The 18,003-nt window shown below is 41.7% G+C and overlaps 1 protein-coding gene across 1 annotated transcript in view; it reads right to left on the bottom strand.

The window, feature by feature from the left end:
• PEBP4 (phosphatidylethanolamine binding protein 4) overlaps nucleotides 1–18,003 on the bottom strand; it is a 2,262,838-nt gene that overhangs the window by 1,591,504 nt on the left and 653,331 nt on the right. The gene's annotated exons all lie outside the window — the stretch shown is intronic.

The following is an 18,003-nucleotide window of genomic DNA, read 5'->3' as shown; positions in this document are numbered from 1 at the left end:
TTAGCAAGCCATCTTAATTTACACCTGGGCACCTCTCGGCTAACTGCGTTTGTCTAGGTCATCCCGATCTGCCTCACGTGATAGAGGCTTGGTGTAATCATAGGACCCAGGGAGGAGACCATTGCTTAAAAAATTACCAGTCGCAGGCGTCGTTCCCAGCTCAACAGAGAATGCCAGATATTATGCAGGTTTTCTTTGCTACCTTCTTGTTCTAAACGTGCCATGCCAAACGCAGCTTTGAGCCAGCCCTCTCTGTTCGGGGGGGATCAAGTCTTTCCACTTTATACATATCTCCCTCCGAGCTATCAGTATAAGGTATAACAGCAGCCCCTTATGGATCTGTGATAGCACCCCGTCAATAAGATCGTTGCCCCCAAAAATCACCAGATGGAGATTGATCTCGATATCGATTTCAAAGATGGGCGATAAGGAGTTCCCCACGTCTTTCCAAAAAGATCTTAACTCCGGACATTCAAAAAAGATGAGAATATCATCCGCTTTGGGTAATTGACATCTAGGGCATTTTGCGGGGGACAACGGAGCAAACTTAATTATCTTAGCTGGGGTGTAGTAGAGTCTGTTGAGCACAAAGAAATGATTCTTTTTTAAACTAGTTGGCTTGGTGTATTCATAAAGTAGTTTGAGGGATGGATCAAAAAAGTCTTCAATATTGTGGGCATGGGGTGATTGGTTCCAGACGGATGTTTGGGGGGGAGTATCCGAATCGTCTGTTTCAAGGAACCTTGTATACCACAAAGATATTTCTTTCTTTTTTGGATGAACGTTTTGCAGTAGCCGCTCAAGTTCCCAGCTCCCAGTAATTTCACCCACGTCTGCCTCAGGCCATGATTTAAGTTGGAGATACTTAAACTTAGAGAATGTGGGGCCTATCTTAGCTCTTAAGACCTCCCATGGAAGAATCCCATCTATGTCCACCAGGTCCGACCATTTCACCACACCAGCTCTCTTAATCGGGATCACCAAGCTATCGCCCAGGCAGAATGGGGTCCCAGAGGAATCCCAAATGGGAGCAAAGTCGGAAAAATATCCTAGCCCCCATCTGCGTCTCACTTCATACCATGTCGTCAAGGCGGCCTTAAGAACCTTGAGATGGACACGTTTAAAGAATCTTGAGGCCCCAAACTTATATAAAAACCCTCCTTTGCCACTTCCTCCCTCAACCATTGCCATCTCGCCCAAGAGCCTACCCCACGTTGTATCCTCGGGTATTGAAAGCAACATCCTGATACCCTTAAATTGAAAGGCCGTTAAATACCAACTTAAGTCCGGAAGAGCCAACCCACCTTTTAAAAGTTTTCTTCTCAGCTTTTTCCAGGACATCCTAGCACTTTTATGTCCCCATATAAAGCTCCCAATTTTCCCCTGGATGTTACTAATGCTCTTATTGGAAAAGATTAAGGGAACTGCGTTAAATAGGTACATCAGCTTGGGAAGAATACTCATCTTCACCAGATTGACCCTCCCATAGATCGTCAAAGGGCGGTTCCTCTAACTGGCGAAGAGGTAATCAATTTCCTTTTCAATTTTTTTCAAATGAATCAGGGGTATTTTATTCAGGCCCTTGACAATTTTTATACCCAGATACTTGAATTCTTTACTGATGGGGCCTCCCTTATAAACAGTGTTCCAACATCTAACTTCCGTTTTTGTCGAGTTAGCAAGGTACCCTGAAATTAAACCAAAGTCCTCCAGCAAGTTTTCAAGCCGTGGGCTAGATATCACTGGATCACTAGTGTAAACTACGACGTCGTCAGCATACAATGCTATTTTACACTGATAATTTTGTGATTTAAAATGACTGATTGAATCATCTAGCCTATTAGTTTGTGCTAGGGGGCTCAATATAAATTTTAAATAAGAGAGGGGATAAGGGGCACCCCTGTCTAGTCCCTCTCTGGATGTCAAAGCTGGGAGTCAGGGTGCCATTCAGCAGGATCTTTGCGGAAGCTCCCTGGTAACACTTCCTTAGGGTCTGTACTAAGACAGGGCCCATGCCCATACCCTCAAGGAACCCCCAGAGATACCTCAAACACACCCGGTCAAAGGCCTTAGCAGTATCTAAGGCCACTACTGCTAAAGGATCCACCCTCACCTCGGCCAGGTCGATATTCCCTATCAAGAGTAGAGTCTGCTCCTGGATGTATCTCCCTACCATAAAACCTTTCTGGTCGATGTTAATCAGACTCGTACCAGTTTCACCATTCCCACTGCCAGAATGCCCATAAAGATCTTGTAATCGGCATTCAGCAGGGAGATGGGGCGGTAGGAATCGGCCTTTAGTGGGTCCTTCCCTGGCTTCAATATTAGGACAATTGTAGCTTCCTTCCAGGATTTGGGTACCACTCCTGATGGGCTATAAACTGAATTAAATAGAGTGTAAAGTACCGGGGACAGTTCATCCAGAAGAAGTTTATATACTTTGTTCGGGAGAGCATCCAAACCATCAGCTTTTTTGTTTTTAGACCTCTTTATTTGATCCCTAATCTCTTCAATGGTTATAGGAGCATCAAGGACGTCCCGACTGGATTCAGTTAGAACAGGTAGAGATTTGTCCCTTAGCCAGGAAGATATTATGTCCTTGGATGGATCCAGATTCTCCCTATGCAGATCTGAAAAGAGAGAAAGAAGACATTTTTGCAAATCTTCAGCCTTGCTAGTTAGTTGATGATATTTTTTGACCGATCGATTCTGGCCTTCCAGGCTAATAAGACTCCTGCTCTTTCCCCATATTCAAAATGTTCCATGTTCTTAGCTAGTCATTGTTTCCTACATTTCTGATCCAACAATCTCTTAAGCTCCTGCCTGGCCCCATCCAAATGTTTTCCTACTTGTGTCAATTTTCCTGAATTCTCCTGATTAAGATTGCCCCTTTCCAATTCTAGTTCAGTTATCCTACTCTCAATGGCATGTAATTCCAAGGCCTTTGCTCGATTTTTATAACTTATTAGACCATGTAACATGCCTCTTCAACTAGCTTTATAAGTTTCCCAAACGTGATCTATGGACGTGGAGTCTAATTTAAATGAGAAAAATTCCAAAGAGGAGGTTCTGATAGACTGAACAATTCCAGGCTCTGACAACATTGATCTATTCAATGTTCATCTCATTTGTGGGCTGTTGCCGTCCTTGGAGTATGAAAACATAAGAGGGGCATGGTCAGATAGATGACTAGGTAAAACAGATATGTTTCAAAGGTTATCTAAAATTTCCCTGTTAGCTAAGACATAGTCTATTCTACAAGAATGATGATATTTTTTACTATAAAAGGTGAACCCCTGGGCAACTCCCTTCTTAGTCCTCCAGAGGTCTACCAAGTTCACGTTAAGTAACAGATTCTTCATAACCCTACGTGATCGCGGGGTCCCTACAACATGACTCAAATTAGATCTATCTTTAGATGGATCAAGAAGGACGTTAAAATTACCTCCTATTATTAAACGGGGATTCGCTGTCATCAATTTATCTTGTAATTTACTTAGATAAGTAGGGTCATCGGTGTTTGGACCATAAAAGGAACAACAAGTCATCTCCACTCCCCCAAAATCCAGCAGAGCCACAAATCATCTTCCTGTTTGGCCTGTCTGTACAGATTTGACCACACAGGGAGTCCCTTTCTTCCTCAGGATTGCAACCCCGCGACTATTAATTGATTGCTGAGAAAAGCAAAAGCAGTTTATCCAAGGTATTTTTTGAAAAGATTGTATGTGATTCAGAAGAGCTCAGGTGAGTCTCCTGCAGAAGACAGACCTGAGCTGGGGAAAGTTCTAGATACTTGAAGATCAACCTTTGCCTACCCGGGCATCTTAAACCATTCAAATTCCAGGAAATTAAACAATTTTTACAGTCCCTTTTAATATATCACCTGCCATTAGCTAGAGCACCCTTTGCTTGAATTATACGGCATTCCTTAAAATACAGATGAGATTAGGAGTATTTTTTTTAATTTTTTCCCTCTCTGCTCCCCACCCTGTGAACTCCCCTACCACCCCTCTCCCCCCTGTGACCCCCTGCACATTGAGGAACCCTCCCTTCCAATAGGCTACGCCTATTCAGACACCGCACCCTCGGGCCATAATTTACTGAAATTAAATTGTTTAATACTTGGGTCCTAGAAACCGAGCTCTCCAAAACCTTGATTTCCTCCTTTATTTCCCTCCCTCCTTCTCATATTGTATCCTTGCAATAAGGGTATCCACCTCTTCCGTTGAACGAATCATGATCATGTGGTTATTCCACATCACACGTAGTGTAGCGGGAAACCTCAATTGGGCCTTTGCACTGAGACTGTTTAACTCTGCTAACCTCTTCCCCAACTCCCACTGTCTTGTGGCCGTTACATGTGAGAGATCGGATCTGATGGAGAAGGAAAAAGGGGACATATCCGAGAATGGAGAAGATATCACCCCTTCCTTTACAGCGGCAGTCAGAATCAACTCCTTAACTGAGTAAGACAAAAAGTTTACCAAACATTTTCCGGGGTTTCTGTCTTCCTGGGTTCCTCTTAAAAGGGTCCCTGTGGACTCTTTGAATTTCATATGTAAGATCGATAATTGGATGATTCTTAAAAACAGTACCCTTTAGTAAGGAGATTAGAAACCCCTTAATATCCTCCCCCTCAAGAGCTTCCGGGATGTTTAGGAACTTCAAGTTGTTTTTCCTTGAATGGTTTTCCAATAGTTCGAGGTCGCCCTTCGGTTCCTTATTTTGAGTTGATAACTTTGCCAAGTCGGAAGTAGTTGTTTCGATCGATTCTTTTAATTTGGGGATTTCAGCCTCAATTGCCTCAGTCCTCAAGGTGACTTCCTCCAATTTCTGAGCCAGTACCTCGCATGATGACTGGATAGCAATCTGATTCGCTTCAGAAACGGAAAACCTGTTAGCCAACTATGCTTGATTCGTCTCCAAGACGGTAAATCTGCAGGCCATCTTCTCTTTCATTGCCAAGAGTAGATCAGCTAGAGAATGTGTACTTGACGCTAAGATTGTATGGTCGTTAGGGGCAGAAATATTTAAACTTTTACAGCTGTTTTGGAGACCCAAGTTGCCCGGCCCCTCCTTTTGTACCAGTACCCGCTCCCGCCCCAGCTCCTGCACATACTCTTATTCAGCTCTACTCTTGCCCTGCTCTTGCTCTGATTCAACCCGCAGTCCCAGCATTGAGTATCTATTAGTGAGGCTAATCATCGGGTGAACCACCAACTCCGTACCAGTTGTACTAACGAAAGCTGGGGCTTGAGGTTCCTTCCCCACCAAATTTGGCTGAATGGTTTTGCTTAAGGGCTCACTGTCATCACAGGTTGATGCCTTCCTCATTGAACATGCTGTACCCGCAGGGGCTGACGCAGAGATGGGCACAGGCTTGGGTATGGTCGTGGTCGAGGACAAAGGTGTAGTAGTAGACAAAGACATAACTTGATAGAAAGTTTTCAGAGATGGAGTAAATATTGATTTTACGGTTTGACGTTTTCTTATCCTGGGTTTTTCCCTTGCCCTTGATCGCTATCACTTTCACTGGGGTAACAATACCACTTATGTTTCCCCCTTGTTTGCGTTGTTTAGTTATTGTTCTAACTTCTGCTATGGTGGGGGGGGGACTTGTGGTGGCAGGACAGAGTGAGTAATTACAGTATTAGATGATAAATTAGCTGCTCTTGCTCGCAGAGTATACCTATTTAGTTTTGGGGGGGAAGTACCCTCTTGAGTCCCAACACCACTCGCCATACAAAAAAGAGACATCTCATATTTGAAATCAATAATAATGATATGCACTAAAGCTTCATGGTTACAATTGCTTAGAAGTTTAGAAGTAGTGGCTAATACTCTAATGATACTCAATAGATTATGACATGGTGTATGTGCAAATCAGAAATGAAGCAATCTGGTAAAACATACTAAATAAATGTATGAATAGAGGGATTTGTCTCTAAATGATATGCAAATCATAATATCAACAACGAATATACATAACACATATATAATACAGAATGTTTGGAACCCTGGTTAATGTTAATATGGCAAGCCTCATATGTTGCTTTGAACAAAATTCATCCCTGCTCCTAAAGGGGCATAGCTCCCTCCACGAGGTGGTGAAACTCAGGCACATTGGTCTCGTTTTGAGGGGTCAGAGAGTAGAACTGGGTGTCTGTGATGGAGGTGTGCAGGTATCAGGTGTGTTTGTGGTGTGTCTGAGGGTGTGGGTTTGGGCGAGGGTTTGGGTGATGGTGAGGTTTGGGTGAGGGTGCTTTTTGGGCGTTTGCTTGGGTGAGGGTGTTTTTTGGGTGTCTGCTTGGGTGAGGCTGTGGGTTTGGATGGTTTTTGGAGGGGAGGGAGTGGTTGTGTCTGGGTGGTTAGTAGAGGGTGAGGGTGGGGGTGATTGTGTAGGTGGGTGTGTCTGTGTGTTGCAGGTATCATAGATAATTATTTAGATAGCTGTGGTTAGTGGTGGGTATTGCATGTCTGTGTCAATATGCATGGTGGTTGTGTCTGTTGTCGTGGCTGTTGTGGTGGCTGTGTTTTCTGTAGTGACAGTGTGGTTAATTTTGTGTTAGTGTGTGTGTTTGCTTTTATGGATGGGTGATGCTGTGGGTGAGTGTGTTTGTGTTTTTCTGTGGGGGGTGGGTGTAGTACTGGGGTTGATGTCAATTCTGAGGAGGGTGCACTGGAATGGTGGTAGATGGAAGAGTTAGGGAAGAGGAACACAAAAGGAAGGACCGAAAGAGGGCAGGTGGGGGCAGTGATGTCTAAGGGGACTCAGGTCCGGGACAAGCTATGTAAAGCATCCAGAGCCACCGCAGAGATCACTGCTAGGTGAACAGGGGCATGAGCTGAAATGCCTGGGGAGGAGATCCCAGCTTTTTGGAGGGCTGGGTGTTGTCCTACGCTGGAGGGAGGGTGCTGATGGATCTGGTGGTAGGGGACAAGGTGAAAAGTCCTGTGAATGGTCTAGGGTCCACCACCACTTGGGGCTGGTTGGATAGGGAGGCCTCAGACTTGGATGATGTAGTGGCCTACTCTCCAGCCCCGTCACCCTTTGCAACGATGGGTCCTTCTGTGTTGATGGCGGTAAATTCAGACTCCCCGCGACATCTTGTTCTCCATCTTCTTGCCAACGTCTCCTTCGGTAGCTCAGAAGGATGCTAATAAGAGAAATAGAGCAATATTAACATAATATTGCACTGTTCAAGAAAAAGCAAAACGATTTAATTTTACATACCTGCAGCACCTGGGTTGTCATTTTCTATTGACACTGACACTATTTAGTACCATACAGTGTAGATTAAGCACTGGAAGGAGTCCATTATGCTGTCAACATGGGTGGGGTGTGTACGGTCCCTGACCACTTGAATTTGAAATGGGAATGAAGAATGCACACAACCAAAACCCTGGAACCAGCCTTACTTCAGTGAGGTCTCACTACACATGCAGGACACATACCTACGAAGGACAAGCAAAAAAAACGAAAAATATTTTCTGTGAACAAAGGAACACTCACAGACTGCCACTGGGAATACAGATGCCATCAGAAAATCGATACATGCGTAATTGACCTTTGATGAGCAGAAGGGTCGTCATGCTGTTGAACCCAACATTAATACTTCTCCAGCTTGCCTTCACTTAAGGATGTCAATATTGGTCAGAGATTAGTGAATAACCACACTATAGTTTACGGGGATTTTTGAATATATTATGGTCTGTTTCTTAGTCCCAATAACCTAGATGGACAAATGTCCGATGTCTGTATACAATACGAAAAGTTGATATAGAATGCTTTACCTCTGTATATGCACCGTGGACGATTAAGGTATTGGATGGTATTGTTATGATAACTTAAATGTCAATAAAATTGATTAAAAAACTCCAAGGTTCATGACTTACCTTAATTTTCAGGGTCACACAAATGTGCCTTTCTTTTAATATCTTACACCACATATGATTCTGATATGTTATGTTATGTTATGTTACTATGTTTTTGTATAGCGCAAACCACCACTGGTCTCTAAGCGCTTTCACAGAAAAAGTACACAACATGCTGCAGCCGGAGGGCCATCCGCCATCAAACAGACAATTAGAGTATTGGTGTTATCTTTTTAAACAGGTGGGTCTTTAACTCCTTTCTGAAAGACAGTAACACTGACTCCCCCTGCAAGGTTGCGGGTAGCTCGTTCCAGATTTGCGGAAGGAGTACCGACCAAGCTCTGCCACCCTTCGATTTAAGATTAAATCGAGGTTGAGTTAGTTTACAGGCTTTGCCAGAGTGCAAGGCTCTGCCCGGGGTGTACTTCTTCAAACGATCTTTAATGTAATTAGGAGCTTCTTGGTACGGTACTTGGTATATGGTACTTTAACAACTTAAAAGCTGTTCTGTACGCAACCACCTTGCCAGATTAAATTGGATACATGTAGCCTTTCTGTTGCATGTGCAGAAATAAGTACCGTTACATACAAAGTGCCTGTCAAGGTCCTGAAAATTAGTTGATGGTGTAAAGTTCAGTAACTGACAGAAAATATAAAGTTGATGACAGACACATTAACATTTTAATTTTACCATGTAAACCACAGTTGAGTGTGACACACCAGCTATATGTATGTTACAAAGGCAAACACTTGGAGCCTATCAGTCAATTCAGCAGATTTGCCACCGCACGCAGGCAGTTTTTACCTGTCTCTGGAGCTGTTAGTGTCCCTGTACCTCACACAAGAGTGCATGCAGATAGTCCTTTAAATCCCTATGTTGGCACTATGTTGAAGGAGCAGACCCAATCTTCATTCTTCTGGCTGCTGACCCGCAGACCTGTCCTGCTTCCTTGTGTCCCACATTGCCAGGTTTCTTCACAATGATTGGTCTGGGCATCTATTATTTATACCTGAAGTCTACATACTTTATTTTTGCAGGTCGAAATGTAAGAAACAAAAATCGCTACAGGCTGCAGTGTCAGGTCTCTGTCAAGTTATAAATTGCTCCTTTACTGGGTAGCTCAACGAGTGATAGGGACCCAGCAGTAGTTCGACTATGATGTGCCATGTGCATATGTACTACCACGTTGCAGGGACTTGCAAGGAACTCAAAAATGCTAAACATTACTATGTCAAACTCATCATGTTTTTGTGAGAGAGCAGAAGAACTTTAAGAATGGTTCAAAAGGAACAAAGTGCACCGAGGCCTAATGGCAATAAACAGCATTTCCCAAACAGAACAGAACAAAAACAGTTCTGAGCAGGTGACTGTCATTTATATATGTATTACTGACTCTACAACATATTTTTCGTTACACATCTATAATCAGAAATGTTTTGATTCTTAATGCTGGATTTGTGGCTTCAGTACCAATACTCATTCTTGTATACCTATACTAAAACAAAACATTGAGTTACACTTACCCCCTTGTTGCTGCTCTCTGGCCTTCAGCTCGCCACCAAGCTGTGGTCATATCACCGCCTAGGAGCTGGCCATTAAGGAGGTCAGGGTGTGCTACACTCGCTTCCGCTCCCAGGAGGACTTTCTCGGCTCGACCTCATCGGTTATTTTGATCCAGCATCACAGGTTCTCCCATCGCTTCCGGCAGTGCAAACTATGTCGCTTACGTACCCATAAGGTCCGCAATTTCCTCACGATAGCCCTCCAGATTGTCTTATGATGGCGGCTGACCTACACGTATGAAAAATAAACGCAAAAAAAAGTTACATTTGACAGCATCTAATACGCCACATGAAAATAGTTAAATGCATTTGCAATTCATTTTTTATACAACATGCTCCATCTAGTGTTAATAAATGTTAACTTTTAAATACAAAACACATTTTTGTGTGGTAAAACTTAAACAGTAAATGTAGTTTTGAGTCTGTGTCTGTCTGTGTGTGTGTGTGTGTGTGTGTGTGTGTATATATATATATATACACACATTTAAATGTATACATTTATACTGCATTAATTGATGGTTAATGCCCTACAGATAGACAAGAATACAAAGGCTGCAATAGTATATACCCATTAATGGGCTTGGTTTGATATGTATATAATACCAACAAAATCCACCGAGAAGTTGATTTCTGCATCTTCGCACACTTAGCAGAGTAACATATGGAGTTTACTAAAGGATTAGGACTTAATGTTATGGCCAATATTTTATAAGGGTCATTTTCAAAGGCAGCTCATGTAGTCTGCTATGCCAACCTTTACCAAACTTTACCAAACATTCTTAGTACAGTGTCAAAATGAGGTATTACCTATAGATGTTTGGAAATGTTAGCACATACAGCGGCTTATTTTTTGTTGGACTCTTAAAAAAAAATAACCTTTTATTACGACAATGAGAACATAAACGGTTTTATCCTTACCTGCTGTTTTGCAGAGCCATAGAGCTGACTATAACGAGACAGGGTCTCTCTCCTCTGTCAACATTTGAAGTTCTTCTGTGAAAATGGGGGCCATGTCTCCAGAGGAGAGATTGCAGCTGGCAGACGTCGGTGAAAAAATAACCTTTTATGTCGACAATGAGAACATAAAAGGTTTTATCCTTACCTGCTGTTTTGCAGAGCCATAGAGCTGACTATAGTGAGAAAGGGCCTCCTCTGTCAACATTTGAAGTTCTTCTGTGAAACTGGGGGCCCTATCTCCAGAGGAGACATTGCAGCTGGCAGAGGTCAGTGAACAGCAAGGATGAAAAAGGTGTTCACTGTAAAACGTTACAGACACACGTATGCCACAGTGTTATATGCATACGTCATTGGACACATGCACCAATCATTGGATTTGCTAAAGTCGATCTCACCATGTCAATCCGTGAGTGTATAAGCCACTGACATACGGATGTCCCAGTTTATGTACTTTGTCCGTCTTGCATGATGGTCAAGTCATAGAGTTTATTTCTAGAAGGTAGACGGAGATCTTTGTAAAACGGAGGAATGAGATAACACTAATAGCATAACTGTAGCACATCTCTAACGGATACTTAGGATATAGAGATTACAGCATTGGAATAGTTAATAACTACATCGTACGGTGTATAAAATAAACCGCTGTTGAAGGAAGCTAATATATATATATATATATATATATATATATATATATATATATATATATATATAATACTATCAAATGACAACTCGCATACCCTTTATATACATATATACTGTTTTATATGAAATATGTTTTATCACAGTAATTCTTAGGAAAAGATACGTTAGCTATTATTTTTCATAGTATATGCAAAAAGTATTTTGGACGACGTAGGGTATAATAGGTGCACTAGGGATAGTACACTCAAATTAGCGTTAACACTCTACCAACTACTGGGGCATCATCCTAACCCCAGATTAAACTGAACAAATGCAAAAATGAGCTGGGAGTGCTTGTTTATCTCAGACACAATTAGAAATTTTAATCTTCAAAAGAAACATACATCAATCAATAGTTCAAAAATATAAATTATAGACATATGCACAATCAAAAATTCTTGTTTATTCTTGATGTTCAGCAGCCGACGCGTTTCGTCCTAAAGGCAGGACGTCATCAGGGCTGCAAGTGCAAACACATAATACAGATGTATCAGTACATGTGTACAATCTCAATCATATGTGTACAATCTCAGTCAGTAATAACCTGAAAACATAACTCAAATCTCATTGAAAACTAATCAATATGATACAGCTCACTGTGCCGTGTGGTACTCACAAAGAATTCAATAACTTCACACTGTTAGAGAAATAAGCGGGCACTTATTACCTGTGATTCACACTCTAAATAAAAACTATTGTTTCTCATTAAACACTCAAATTTTGCATCTACATCCTGGGATCAGAAAAGCATGCAAACTGCTGCGTAGTTATTCAGAAGAATTATTATTTATGTAATTGATGAACAGCTCACCTCGTACTCTTATCTTGCGGTTCCTCTGATATTAAGACTTAGAATTTCAAACTAGGCAATTGTGCTACAAGAGGTCAGATCCTTCATCACAGTACCGGAAATAATCATAAACTGGGGTGGGGCAGAAGAAAAGGAAGACCAATCAATTACCAAACATGTACTACATATCTACCTAATTGTCACCCTCAAAGTTCCATTTCTCTCTGAACTTAAACTCGCCCTGTCTATCATAATGACATTTTACATCTGCAAGAAATGCGTACCTGGAAAACCCTAGATCAATGTATTTCTCAGATCGATTAATCCTTTATTCCTTTAATCGAGAGTCCTTTAAAAACTAATCAGCCAAATGGCATTCATACCTAGAAAAGTCAAGAAAATACCTTAATGGGTTAAGTTGCTCAGCCAACCCTCTCTGATATTGAAAAATTCCATCTCTATGTTGACTCACCACATTCCAATACAATGTGACCAAAGGGGGAAATGACATCTATTCTCCAATGATCCTATCAATCCGTTCTGAACCAATCCATTCTACAAAATAAGAATGAACAGAATATGTAGCCTTCCCATCTCTTTCCTTCTATATTAACTATTGTCTATTACCCCAAAGCTCCGCCTGCACTCACCCTTAGCAACGCGACCTCCTGCTTCTCCACACCATCCGGACTCGATAAATTCCGAAGGTGTGGTGCTCCGGACTCCCTATGCTTAAAAAGGACCGAGGGCCAATCAAATCGCTCTGAATTTCGCGCGCATTCTAACTGTGTGCATCTGTGAGACACGGAACGTTTCCAATAAGGTCCGCTGTCTGCGTTTGTCTTATTACTTAGTATTTCCGCTCATGCGCATTGAGCTTTATCCTTGTTTCTCTAAGTTTACCTTATTGTTTAGTATTGCCGCTCATGCGCTCTATCCGTTAATATTTCCGATCATGCGCTTTGAGCGTGTTCTGTGTTATTTCTTACTGTTGAGTATTCCCACTCTAGTGTATAAAGTTTCGTACCGGCTTAACTCCTAGCCTCAACCGTTTCCGGTCTTGCGCAGCTCACCGTTACATCTCGGTGAGCGAGTCTCCAATAAGGTCCGCCCCGCGCATCTCGGTGAGCGAGTCTCCAATAAGGTCCGCCTCGCGCATTCAGCTGTATGCTGATTCATCTGCTAACCATAGTATTTCCGGCTGTCAAGTAAACAGTATCCGGTCATGCGCAGATCCTTATTACGCCTCGGTGAACAAGTATTCAAATCAAGTCTGCCAAGTGCGTACTCTGTTACTCCTCAACACCGTTTCCTGCCCATTACAACCCATGTTCCTTTCTCCGATGCACAATAGAAAATAAAGAACTAAATGTCTCAATAAGTCACTGCGACTGGCAAAGATCAGCCTCCCCTTGTCATCCTCCAATCCACCATATCCTCTCTTATTATTCATACGTCTACCTGCCCCTATTATGTTGCAGCAAATTCGCATTATATTTAATTCTTATTGTTTGATAATTGAAAGGAATAAAGGATTAATCGATCTGAGAAATACATTGATCTAGGGTTTTCCAGGTACGCATTTCTTGCAGATGTAAAATGTCATTATGATAGACAGGGCGAGTTTAAGTTCAGAGAGAAATGGAACTTTGAGGGTCACAATTAGGTAGATATGTAGTACATGTTTGGTAATTGATTGGTCTTCCTTTTCTTCTGCCCCACCCCAGTTTATGATTATTTCCGGTACTGTGATGAAGGATCTGACCTCTTGTAGCACAATTGCCTAGTTTGAAATTCTAAGTCTTAATATCAGAGGAACCGCAAGATAAGAGTACGAGGTGAGCTGTTCATCAATTACATAAATAATAATTCTTCTGAATAACTACGCAGCAGTTTGCATGCTTTTCTGATCCCAGGATGTAGATGCAAAATTTGAGTGTTTAATGAGAAACAATAGTTTTTATTTAGAGTGTGAATCACAGGTAATAAGTGCCCGCTTATTTCTCTAACAGTGTGAAGTTATTGAATTCTTTGTGAGTACCACACGGCACAGTGAGCTGTATCATATTGATTAGTTTTCAATGAGATTTGAGTTATGTTTTCAGGTTATTACTGACTGAGATTGTACACATATGATTGAGATTGTACACATGTACTGATACATCTGTATTATGTGTTTGCACTTGCAGCCCTGATGACGTCCTGCCTTTAGGACGAAACGCGTCGGCTGCTGAACATCAAGAATAAACAAGAATTTTTGATTGTGCATATGTCTATAATTTATATTTTTGAACTATTGATTGATGTATGTTTCTTTTGAAGATTAAAATTTCTAATTGTGTCTGAGATAAACAAGCACTCCCAGCTCATTTTTGCATTTATTATTTTTCATAGCTATCTTTTTTTTAAGACAAATACTGCAATCACCTCAACTTGTCCCTGGCAGAGCCAGAGGAAGCCAGCAAAGAGTATGTTGCCACTTTTCAGACCTTGCCACAATGCATGAGAGGAAGATAAAGAAATATAGACTGAACCGACAGACCATATTTGTTTTGCCAAATCAGATGACCCCAGAACTGATGCCTTTAAATCCAAGTCCCACGGCCATAACATCACTTGTAAATACAATAGAAGCACTGCATTTACCTGCAACTGCTCCTTCCAGTACACCGGTAAGGGAAACATCCTTTACAACAAAACTTTTTCCACGCAGTACCTTTACAACGCAGGTATTACAACGCAAGTCGTTACAACGACTTGCGCTGGAGGGCGCTGTAGGATAGGGAATAGTTTAATTTACTATCCAAAACCTTCCCTACTATCCACGGGGACTGGAGTTGGAATAGTAAATTAAACTATTCCACTATTCAGCACCCCCCAACGCAAGTTGTTGTAACAACTTGCGTTGTAAAACCTGCGTTGTAAAGGCATGCGTGGAAAAAGCATGCGTTGTATCGACATACATCCCACCGGTACGGGCTGCAATAGATTGTCCCAAGCCACTTTCTCTTGTGTGCTACAACAGTTCGTCAATGTAATGATTAGTCACAGGGATGGCTTTATTTAATTCCCTAATGATATGAATACCCTGAATAATATAAAGACAGAATTCTTTGCATTGGGTAGCATACCACATGTTGTTGGTGCCGTTGATAGGACACATATTGCTTTGGTTCCACCCCACGACAGACAGCACGTTTACCACAACAGGAAACATTTCTATTAATTCAATGAGCAGGTTGTCTGCATTCCAGACCTGTACATTACCAGAATATGTGCGAGATTTCCTGGATCCACCAATGACTCCTTTGCGCTTTGCAACAGCAGCATACAACAACAGATGGCACAACTTGGAAATCTGAGGGCCTGCCTTGTTAGTAAGTGCTGTGCTCAAACATTGTAAACATAACATTAATTAGTGGCTAGATCTTAATATTGTAATTGAAATGAACATATATGATTTTATTCTTAAATTTCAGTAGACTCTGCTTCTCCTAAAAGACCATGTTAGTTACCACCGCTGAGGAATCCATCTAAGCCAGTGGAAGTCCGCTTCAATGAGGCCCATGGTCGAAATAGGATGCCTGTGAAGTCAGGTTTTGGGCTCTTTAAAGCATAATTCTGTTGCCTAGATAAGTCTGGTGGAGCCCTCCTCTACTCATCTGACAAGGTGTGCCAAATAACTACTTTATATTGTATGGTACACAACATTGCCCTGCGGTGAAACATCCCTTTCATCCTTGAATATGACTGCTACGAGGATGCTCAGGGTGATATTGTTGAATTGCACCATTATCGGGGTTGCTGCACTACTTTTCTTGGACCTCTGAGCTACCTTCGACAGAGTTGACCATGACACACTGATCCAAAGACTCTACGAAGCCGGCGTAGAGGGGACTGCCCTTGAGTGGATCACATCCTAACTTCAAAACAGAACAAATGTAATCTATTCCCCACCTTTCTTATCCAAACCATACTTCAAAGGAGGGATCCCTCAAGACTCCATCATCTAACCCATGCGTTTCAACATCTACATGAAGTCATTACTGGCAATCACCAATGAATTTCAGCTCACATGTTATAACTATGCAGATAACACACAAATACTCCTTAAACTGGAAAACCCCAAAGACATTGGAAAATCACAAATCTTCAGTTGCCTCACAGCCGTTGATCAGTGGATGACATGGAGCCATCTCAAATTGAATGCTTCCAAAACAGAAATACTCTTGTGGCGAATGGAAAAATTATGACGCATTTTGCGCCCGGCCTGACGATCTGGGACCACCTCCTAAAATATCTATTGAAGTAAGAAACCTTGGAATGATCATGGACTCCAAGTTATCAATTATTGCCCAAGTGGACAAATTAGCAAAATTAAGGTTCATTACTATGAAAACTATGAAACGCATCTTCCCCACCTGGAATTACCACACAAGGTCCAACCCACCATCTCTCTTGTACTGTCTAAACTTGATTACGCCAATGGCATCTACCAAGAATCATCTTTATCAACTATGAAAAGACTACAACGGATTCAGAACTCTACTAACAGACTACTCGTACAAGTAAAGCCACAAGCCTATATTTCCCCTGCCTTGAGGGCCCTACATTGATAACCGACTGCAAGAAGATCCACATTCAAGCTGCTTTGTATCACCCACAAAGCAATACATGGAACAGGACCGCTTTTCATCAGGAATAAAATCACCAAATACATTCAACAAAGGAACCTCCGCTCCCAATTGGCACCTCGCCTCAAAATCCCATCATACACGGAAAAAAAAACATAGGTGGCACATCTTTCTCTGTTCAAGCAGCCAAACTATGGAATTGAATACCCCCAATCATAAGATCCACAGATAACTATTGTATCTTCAGAAGACTACTCAAAAGTTTGATCTAGCCTACATAACCACCATACTCAAACACAAATGTACAGCATAACCCTGTGTATATAAACATTTAATTTGATAATATGTATGCATCTAGAAATGTGTATTTCTTGAAATAAATATGTATAATATTATTTACTTATGTATGAAAACAAGTTACTTACCTGTAACTACGGTTATCCAGTATTGGTATCTTTCATAGATTCACATGCCTGAATCATTCCCCGTCGACGAGGCGGGAGTCCCACGGTAAATAAAAAAGCAGTGCAAAAAGCACTTTGTAGTAGTAGTAGGCCCTAGGAATAGGCCTGAGGCCTAAATTATAGTAGCCTATCTACCTCATTATGTAAAAAAGACCAAAGTCTTTGCTCCAACCAATCAGCTCACAGCACCCTCTAGAACCCTCTCTGCAGAGCCAGCTCTCCTCAGATTTTCGTAGCACAAGTGGGAACAAGTATCCCAATCTTAGAGAACTGACTCTCCGGGGAGGAGGGTGGGTGCATGTGAATCTATGAAAGATACCAATACTGGATAACCGTAGTTACAGGTAAGTAACTTGTTTTCTTATCCAGTATTGGGGTATCTTTCATAGATTCACATGCCTGAATCAGAATAGCAAGCAGTAAACCTGGCAAAGTCGGTTGCGGATGGTGGGAGACTTATTGTAGTGCACCCCCATGAATGTACCGTTAACCAACAATCGCCTAGAGATTGACCTATTAACAAGTCATCTTCCGAACCAACATAGAAATCATGCAATTTCCTGCAGGAAAGGAACCTTAGTATCATAGAAACTCAGTATATGATAACATATGTCTGTATATCATAAACAACAACTTGAATTGTATGTACTTTTTCAGAAATAAGCCAACATTAGAACCTGAATGTACTCCTATGGAAACATGTGGCGTAAAAAACGGTTTGGCCCACTGCCGCATCATTCTGCTTTGCTGATTGTAGGCAGTAATGTTTTGTAAACGTGTGGACATTCTTCCATGTCGCAGCACGGCAAATGTTTTCAAGCGTCACACCTGCAAACAAAGCTGCAGACGCTGCCACAGCTCTTGAGGAATGAGATCGAACAGACCTTGTCAATGGTCGGTTAGCCTTAATGTGACAGAACTGGATGGCAGAGGCTATCCAGCTAGAAAACGTAGCTTAAGTGACCACTATAACCAATGTAATCCGGCCATAAGTCGCAAACAGATGATCTGATTTTCTAAAAGTCTTGGTTCTCTGGAG

The sequence above is a fragment of the Lissotriton helveticus genome, chromosome 11, assembly GCF_964261635.1.
Source record: "Lissotriton helveticus chromosome 11, aLisHel1.1, whole genome shotgun sequence".
In the NCBI taxonomy this organism is placed as follows: Eukaryota; Metazoa; Chordata; class Amphibia; order Caudata; family Salamandridae; genus Lissotriton; species Lissotriton helveticus.
This window is presented reverse-complemented; position numbering and strand designations above follow the sequence as displayed.